The sequence below is a fragment of the Tupaia chinensis genome, unplaced genomic scaffold, assembly GCF_000334495.1.
Source record: "Tupaia chinensis unplaced genomic scaffold, TupChi_1.0 Scaffold000673_1, whole genome shotgun sequence".
Classification (NCBI taxonomy): Eukaryota; Metazoa; Chordata; class Mammalia; order Scandentia; family Tupaiidae; genus Tupaia; species Tupaia belangeri.
This window is the reverse complement of record NW_006160196.1, coordinates 814,216-822,442: the sequence shown is the minus strand read 5'-3', so window position 1 is coordinate 822,442 and position 8,227 is coordinate 814,216. Positions and strand designations below refer to the sequence as shown.

Here is an 8,227-nt window from a genome sequence, read left to right as displayed (position 1 = left end):
GGGCGGCTCGGCGGCTCCCCCCCGCTCAGCTCCCGACCTTCCCGCCACGCGTTGGGACCCAGCCGTGGGGGCGTTTCCATGAGCCTTCGCGGCTGCCTCTTCGCTCTCGGTTATGCTCCGTGCTCCCTGGAGTTCTCGCCTCCGTAGTTCTGAGCTCCTCCCGGTGTTCCCCTCAGCATTGCTGTGGGGCTCCCTCCACCACCAGTTACCTTCAGAAACTCGGTGGAGCCCCCGTGATTCCCCAGCACCCGGGGCTCATGTGCTCTCGGGATCGCTGAGAACTCAGAACCCATCAGCAGTTCCCGTGATTACCCACCGCCTCGGGAACATCCCCTGCGACTCCCGTGATGCTTCAGGGCCCCTTAACATCCACGTGAGGCTCCCGTGGTTCCTCAGGGTCCCTAGCAATCCTCCTGGGGCTCCTCTGGATAAGTAGGTGCCTCGAATTTCTTGTCATCTCCCCGCCCGCTCAGAATGCCCTGTTGGGGCCTTGTGATCCGCCGGGTTCTCCAGCACCGAAGGAGAGGGCAGGAGTCCAGAGGGATGGTCCAACTAATAGGTGCCCAGCCTGGCGCGGGATGCGCGGGATGCGCCGGTGGAGAGGAGGGGTGGAGGAGAGCTGCTCAAATTCAAATGAATGAATGAATGAATGAATGAATGAGTAAAGTTAAATAAAATCTTTTTAAAAAAGGAAATGGAGTGAGACTCAGGAAAGTCCGGGACCAAGTCCAGAGAATTCCTGCGCTGGCAGGGTGGTTAGAGATGGAATGTCCTGAAATAGCAGTAAGTGACAATAGCTCACATTTACTAGATGCTTTCTATGTGTCAGCCTCACTGAACCCCCAGAACACCCATGAGAGGGGATTGTCATTATTTTAGTGATAGCACGCTGAGGCTGGAAGAGGCCGTGGCCCACAGACGCTAACAACCCAAGAGAAGTGAGGCTGAGACGGTACAGCAGTGGCCTCGCTCTCCACGGCTGACCGACGGGGGGCCTCGATTCGAGTCCAGGCACCTCCACGAACAAACTAGGTGCACGCATGTCTGTGATCCAGGGCTGCCGAGGCTGGGGGTATAACATGCTGTCAAGGCTTCGGGACCAGCAGTTAGCGTCACTGGACTCCCATGTCGTCGACCACGGCTTGAGTCCTGGACCCGGTGGCTTAAACGCACACCGACCACATGTGCATGCCCAAGATCCAGAGAGGAGAATGGAGAAGGGATTGCCGTGTGGCCATTCCCCCCTGGGGGGGGGGTGATTTCTAACTTTCTGTCTCTCTGTCTCTGTCTTTCTGGCAAGTGCATTCTCTGTAAAGCAAAAACCTCTCCAAGAAAAAGAAAGAAAAAAGACTTTGTTGGGGGTACTGTCTCTCTGTCTCTCTTGCTCCTGTAAGAAACCTAAGGAAACAAGAAAAAGAAATGAGGCCAGTAGGTGGCATGATAGGTAAGGAGCTAGACTCACATGTGCTCTGACTGCAGTTCTAGTCCCGGACCAGACTGCTTGAAAATCACACTGGACGCGTGCTTGTGTGCCGAAAAGGAGAATGGAGAAGGGATTGTGGCACGGGCATCCCCCTTGGGGTGATTTCTCACTTTCCCTCCCTCTCTTTCTCTCTGGTAAGCAGATGTACCCACCCCACGACAAAAACCTAAAAACAACCAAAAAAATGAGGCTGAGATTTTTCTGTTTTGGTTTTGCTGTAGGGCACGTGCATTTGCCAGAGAAAGTGAGAGATTACCCCCCGGGGGAGTCCACACTGCCTTACCTCTGGATTTCCCTCTCAGAATTTTGGGCGTGCACGCACATGCACCTGGCATATTTAACAAAGCCACTGGGCGAGACTCGAACTGCATAGTTGGCCATGTGGGAGCCTGCCACCCTAACTGCCACATCACCCGGTTGGGCCGAGACCGAGGTGCGAACTTGAGTCTTTGGGTTCTGGATCCCTGGTAACACTCCCACCAGTGACGGTCTCAACCTTCCAACCAGTGAGCCAGACTCAACCAACAAACATGTTTTCTTTGGCCTGAACTTTATTTTTGAAAGTATGAGTTACTGGAAAATCAATTCCATGTAAACATCCTAAATTACCCTCTTTTGAACATAGAATTTCCCAAAAGCTGGCAGAGTTTGGCTCGAATTCCTTGACGGGACTCATCTGGAATCAACAGCAGCTGCCTTTTCAGACTCGTGAGCTCTTCACCAAGCCAGGCCCTCTCCTGACACTTACGTGGCTGGCCAGTGGCCTGGGGATGTGCTTGGGAGACTATTTGGGGGGGGCGGGGGAGACTTCTCCACTTCCACAAAATAATATTTGTTATGAACGCCCATTTACCCATCACTCTGCTTCAGCAGTCGGCGGTTCCCTTCTGTTTTTTTATTCGGAATAATGTAAATGAATCCCAGCTGTCATGTCATTTCCCCGTAAATGTCTGAGGCCGTATTTCTAACAGATAAGGATGCGTGTTGTTACATAACCGCTGGGCCTTTTGCAGGGAGCGCCTTACAGTAGACACAGTCTTTGCACTAACGGGAAAGCTCTAAGCAAGACACCATCTCCCGCTGGGCGGTACAGATAGAAGACGGCGAGTGTTAGACAGAGAAGGCCGGGAGAGGCTTGCCTAGGTGCTCCACGCCGCAGGCAGTATAGAAAGCGCGGCAGCTGCACCTCCCCTAGGAAGGAATAAACACGAACGCCTCCGGACGTAGCATCCCCATTGGAGAACTCCGTCTGCCAGACCCCTGCTTTTCTGTCTAGCCTTTCTCGATCTACAGCCTTTCCCCTCGGGGTACCCCATCTCTGCCACCAGACTGCTGCCATTTTATCACATTTAATATTAACAACCTTTTTATAAGAATTATTTTTACTTAGGGACCAGCAGTTAGCATAATGGCTTTGTCGCTGGACTCCCACGTAGTCCACCACGGTTTGAGTCCCGGACCCAGTGGCTTAAAACTCACACCGGGCACGTGTGCGTGCGTGCCCAAGATCCCGAAGGAGAATGGAGGAGAATGGATTGCGGCGTGACCATCCCCTGTAGGGGGTGATTTCTTGCTTTCTGTCTCTCTGTCTCTGGCGAGCGCACGCGACTTATAGCAAAAACCTCTCCAAAAAAATATATTTTTATTTAACCTTATTTATTATTTTAATATTTCCAGAGACACATACATACACACACACACACACACACACCCAGGGAGTGGGGGAGGGAGAGGGAAATTGAGAAAACAAGCCTCCAGATCCAGGACTCAAACCATGGTTGGCCATGTAGAAGTCCAGCTCCCTTAGCCACCACGCCACCTGCCAGCCCCTAATGTTAACAGTCATCCTTTAAGATCCTCAGATGCCGATATTGAATGATGAAGTGGGATTATTTTTTGTTTGTTTGTTTGTTTTGTTTGGTTTGGTTTGGTTTTGTCTTTTTTTGAAGAAGAAGAAGAAGAAAAAGAAGTTTGTGCTATAGGGCGCATGCGCTTGCCAGACAGACAGAGAGAGATAGAAAGTGAGAAATCACCCCTCAGGGGGGATGGCCATGCTGTAATCCCTTCTCCTCCATTCTCCTCTCGGGATCTTGGGCACGCATGCACATGCACCCGGTATGAGTTTAAGCCACCGGGTCCAGGACTCGAACCGTGGTCAACTACATGGGAGTTCAGCGACATAGCCATTATGCTAACTGCTGGTCCCGAAGTGGGGGTTTTAATGTCTCAGTATTGACTGACATGCATGGCATTCCCTTTTGAAAAAGCAATGTAATACACTGTAAAGTTATATGCAATTCAATGTAATATAAACAAGATTATGATAATAATAAATAAATAAAAGAAATAGAAAAAAATCCTCAGATGCCCAGTTTACATACAGGTATAAAAATGTCTCTTTTGTTCAGTGGGTGGCATGGAGGTTAAGACACTGGATCCCCCACAGCCAGCTGCGTGGTTCAAGAACTGGTGACTTGAAAGTCATGCTAGGTGCGTGTGCATGTGTTCCCAAAATCCCAAGAGGAGATCGGAGGAGAAGGGATCGCAGTATTATGGCCATCCTCCCTGGGGGGGATTTCTCACTTTTCCTCTCTTGTCTCTTCCCGGCAAGTGCACATGCACTATGACAAAAACCTTAGAAAGAAAGAAAGAAAGAAAGAAAGAAAGAAAGAAAGAAAGATCAATGGCAAGTACTAAAGTGATACTTCCACGGGTGGGTAACATGTTTCTGTTTTGTTTTGAGAGATTTTTCTGCTCTAGGGTGTGTACACTCGCCAGAGAGACAGAGTAAGACAGAGACACAGAAAGTGAGAAATCACCCTCTGGGGGAATGGCCACGCCGCAGTCTGTTCTCCTCTGTTCTCCTCTGGGGATCTTGGGCACGCACGCATGCACACGCACCCAGAGTGAGTTTGAAGCCACCGGGTCCAGGACTTGAATTGCAGTCCACCATGTGGGAGTCCAGTGATATATATATATGTATATGTGTATATATATATATATATAAATTTATGTTTCATTTATTCATGCAAGAGCTGAGCACACTCAAGAGCAAGAGAGAGGAATGGCCCCTCCATGGAGCCTGGTCACCCACGGCCCCCTTCCTGCAGCACTCCCCCTGTTAGGTCTTAGGCACTCGCCACGTGCTCTGCCTGTTTCTCGCAAACCGGACTGGGGATTTGAACCGCCATCACCATGTGGGATCTGGCTTGCTTTGAGTAACACATCACTATTGCACCTTGCAGCCAGCCCCTGCATGAGGGGCCCTGGTTACCTCTATCTTCCAGGTGGCTTAGTAAGGGCAAAGAGTGTGAGGGGTGTCTTAGAGGTCACGGGACATGTGTATTACGGAAACTCATGCCTGGATTTCAAATGTTTTTGCACCTAAGTAAACTCGGGGGTTTTTTTGAGAAATTTTTGCTTTAGGGCATGTGCGTTTGCTGGAGAGACAGAAAGAGAGACAAAGCAAGAAATCACCCCCTGAGGAGATGACCACACCGCAATCCCTTCTCCCCACTTCTCCTCTCCTGTCAGGATTTTGGGCATGCACCCACATGTGCCTGGTCTGAGTTTTAACCTGCCGGGTCCTGGGCTCAAACCATGGTTCACTACATGGGAGTCCAACAATGTAACCGCTATGCTATCTACTGGTTCGAATAAACTTGTATTTTAATTTCATTTTCTAGGGACTTTTTCTCAATCACCAGAGGGCGTGTGCACTGCCAGAGAGAGAGGGGAGGCGGGTGCGTGCACCTGCGTGTTTTGCCTGGGCTGAGATTGGAAGTGTGGACCGTGTGGTATCCAGCTCCTTGACCCACCAGACCATAGGGCTGGCCCTCTACAATCGTACTGAAGTCCCCTCCTGTCGCAAGTCCCTGGCTAAGGTCTCACCCCCAACTCCAGGGCCGCCGCTGCCACGCCCCCTCGGCCTCGTGAATGCACGTGCCCCAGGCTCAGCTGCTTCCTGCCCGATAGGCCACACCAGGCAGGCGGCATCAGGCTCTGTCTCAGTGGGGTGTGCACACTGCTCCCCCACGACAGCCGCTGCAACGGGAGGGAGCAGATCCCATGAGTGGGTTCGGAAACCCCCAGCTTAGAAGGCCTGTATCTCTAAGAGAAACACATCCGGCTCGCCTTGTCTCGTGGGCATTATTCTGGGGTTCTGGCCAGGGACACACCCAGTGACGATGGTGCAGGTGGAAAGGTGCCACTTCGTACTGCGGGGACCCTGTGGGAGACCGCCTAGACGAGGCCTGCCATGGTGACAGGAGCCTGCAGTCCCTCCAGGGACTAAGGGAGGCCGAGCGGGACAGAGGAGCACCCTGCCAGCAGTCCCTATTTGTCCTCTCTCACCTCCTTCTCTGTCCCTCCTGTGCTCTGTCTCTCATTAAAGAAAAAGAATAGTAGGACTGTCCCCATGGCCTGTTGGCTAAGGGAGCTACATCCCACATGATGAACCACGGTTCAAATCCCAGCCATGTTGGCTTGACATACAGGCTGGCCATACGTGCATGCACCAGATCCCAGCAGGGCAGACATGGAGGAGAAGGGGCACGCCCCGCTGGGAGCGAGTGCTTTCTCCTGCTTGGTCTCTTGGGCGAGCACACGCCCTCTGGCAATTAGTAAAGAATGAAGGGAACTTGGGAAGACCAGGCTTTGGCTTCCCGCTGCATATTTATGGCATATTCCTAGTCTTCCCGGTCCAGGTACAGTGGACTAACTGGGGTCGTCATTGCCTTTGTTTTTCTTTCTCTCTCTCTCTCTCTCTCTTTTTTATTTTCCTTGCTATAGGGCACGTGCGCTCACCAAAAAGACAGAGAGAGACAGAAAACGAGAAATCACCCCCCAGGGGGAATGGCCACGCCACAGTCCCTTCTCCTCCATTCTCCTCTTGGGATCTTGGGCATGCACACACACGCACCTGGCATGAGTTTAAACCACCAGGTCCGGGACTTGAACCGCGGTCAACTACATGGGAGTCCAGTGACATAGCCATTACACCACCTGCTGGTCCGCCTTTCCTTTTCTTTCTTGCTTTCTTTTTTTTTTTATATAGGGCACGTGCCCTTTCCAGAAAGACAGAGAGAGACAAAGAGACAGAACGCGAGAAATCACCCCCCAGGGGGGATGGTCACGCCGCAATCCCTTCTCCTCCATTCTCCTCCCGGGATCTTGGGCACGCACGCACACGCACCTGGCGTGAGTTTCAAGCCACCAGGTCCGGGACACGAACTGCAGTCGACTACATGGGAGTCCAGCGACATAGCCATTACACTAACTGCTGGTCTCCTTTCTTTCTTTCCTTTTTAAGATTTTTGCCAGGGTCCTGGAGGTGGCGTGGTGGTTAAGGGCTCTGGACTCCCATGTGGCTGGTCGCAGTTCGAGTCATGGACCTGGCAGCTTGCTTTCTCACTTTCCCTCTCTCTTTCTCTCTCACTCTGTTCCTCTCTGGTCAAATTAAAATAAACAAATAAATAAAGTTAAATAAAATAATTCTTTAAAAAAAAATAAAAGATCTTTGCCAACGGCCGGCAGGTGGCATGGTGTTTAAGGGCCCTGGATTCGCACATGGCTGACCACAGTTCAAATCCCATACCTGGCAGCTTACTTTCCCTCTCTGTCTCTCTGAACACAGACTCCCTGTGGCAAAAATCTTTAAAAAAAAAAAAAAAAAAGGCAACAAGACATCCACATGAATTACCAATTTCTGGTAAGGATGTACACTAGTGTGGCTACTGAGGGAACAGCAGCAAGTTAGACTCCACAGTTCCACTCAGGTATATGCCCCCGAAAGTGAGAACGTGTTCAAACAAATTCCCTGGGCGAAAACTTGTAACAGCATCGCAGTGGCAGAAGACAGGACAGCCCGAATGCTGTCACTCGTTCGAGTAAACAGAATGTGGCCTGTCCATACAGCGGAGTTTTTATTCAGCTGTGAAAAGAAATGGAGTTCGGGGCCAGCCCAGAAGCGCAGCAGTTAATGACTGCATGGGGAGCCAGGTCCCACACGGCCAATTGCTGTTCAAATCCTGGCTCCAGTGGCTTGGAAAACTCCCCAGGCATGTGTGCGTGCACGCAGGCATGTGTACATGCATGCAGGCATATGTGCATACAGGTGTGCATGCAGGCTTGTGTGTGTGCATGCAGGCGTATGTGTGGGCATGCAGGCCTGTGTGGGGGCATGCAGGCTTGTGTGCGTGCACGCAGGCATATGTGCATGCATGCAGGCATGTGTGCATGCATGCACACATGTGGTGTGTATGCAGGCATGTGGTGTGCATGCAGGCATGTGGTGTGCATGCACACATGCCTGAAACCTTGGCAGGGAGGAGACACGAGAGAAGAGGATGTGGCCTGACCGTGCCCCATTGAGATATACTTTCTCCCTTTTTCGGGTCTAGTGTGTGCACATGCCCTCAGGCAGTTAAATAGAATTAAAAATGGGGCCAGCAGGTGGCATGGTGGTTAAGGATGCTGGACTTCCACATGGCTTGACCATGGTTTGAGTCTTGAACCTGGCAGCTTGCTTTCTCTCTTTCTCTTTCTCTCTATCACTCTATTCCTCTCTGGTCGTGTTAAAAATAAATAAATACAGTTAAATAAAATAATTATTTACAAAAAGAAATAGGGCCTGAGAAGAAGCCACGGGCCTTCAGGACAAGGTTCCACATGACTACTATGAACTAGATTTTTAAGGGAATGAAGATTTTCTACTAATAATTCAGCCTCCAACAAACGAGCTAG

The 8,227-nt window shown here is 50.9% G+C and overlaps 2 protein-coding genes across 2 annotated transcripts in view; one reads left to right on the top strand and one right to left on the bottom strand.

Annotated features, from left to right (window-relative positions):
• PIH1D1 (PIH1 domain containing 1) overlaps positions 1-326 on the bottom strand; it is a 6,886-nt gene extending 6,560 nt beyond the window's left edge. The window contains exon 1 of the mRNA XM_006160153.3: positions 210-326. The gene's annotated coding sequence lies outside the window, so the exon portion shown is untranslated. The remainder of the gene's footprint in view (positions 1-209) is intronic.
• ALDH16A1 (aldehyde dehydrogenase 16 family member A1) overlaps positions 1-8,227 on the top strand; it is a 23,047-nt gene that overhangs the window by 1,982 nt on the left and 12,838 nt on the right. The window lies entirely within an intron of this gene.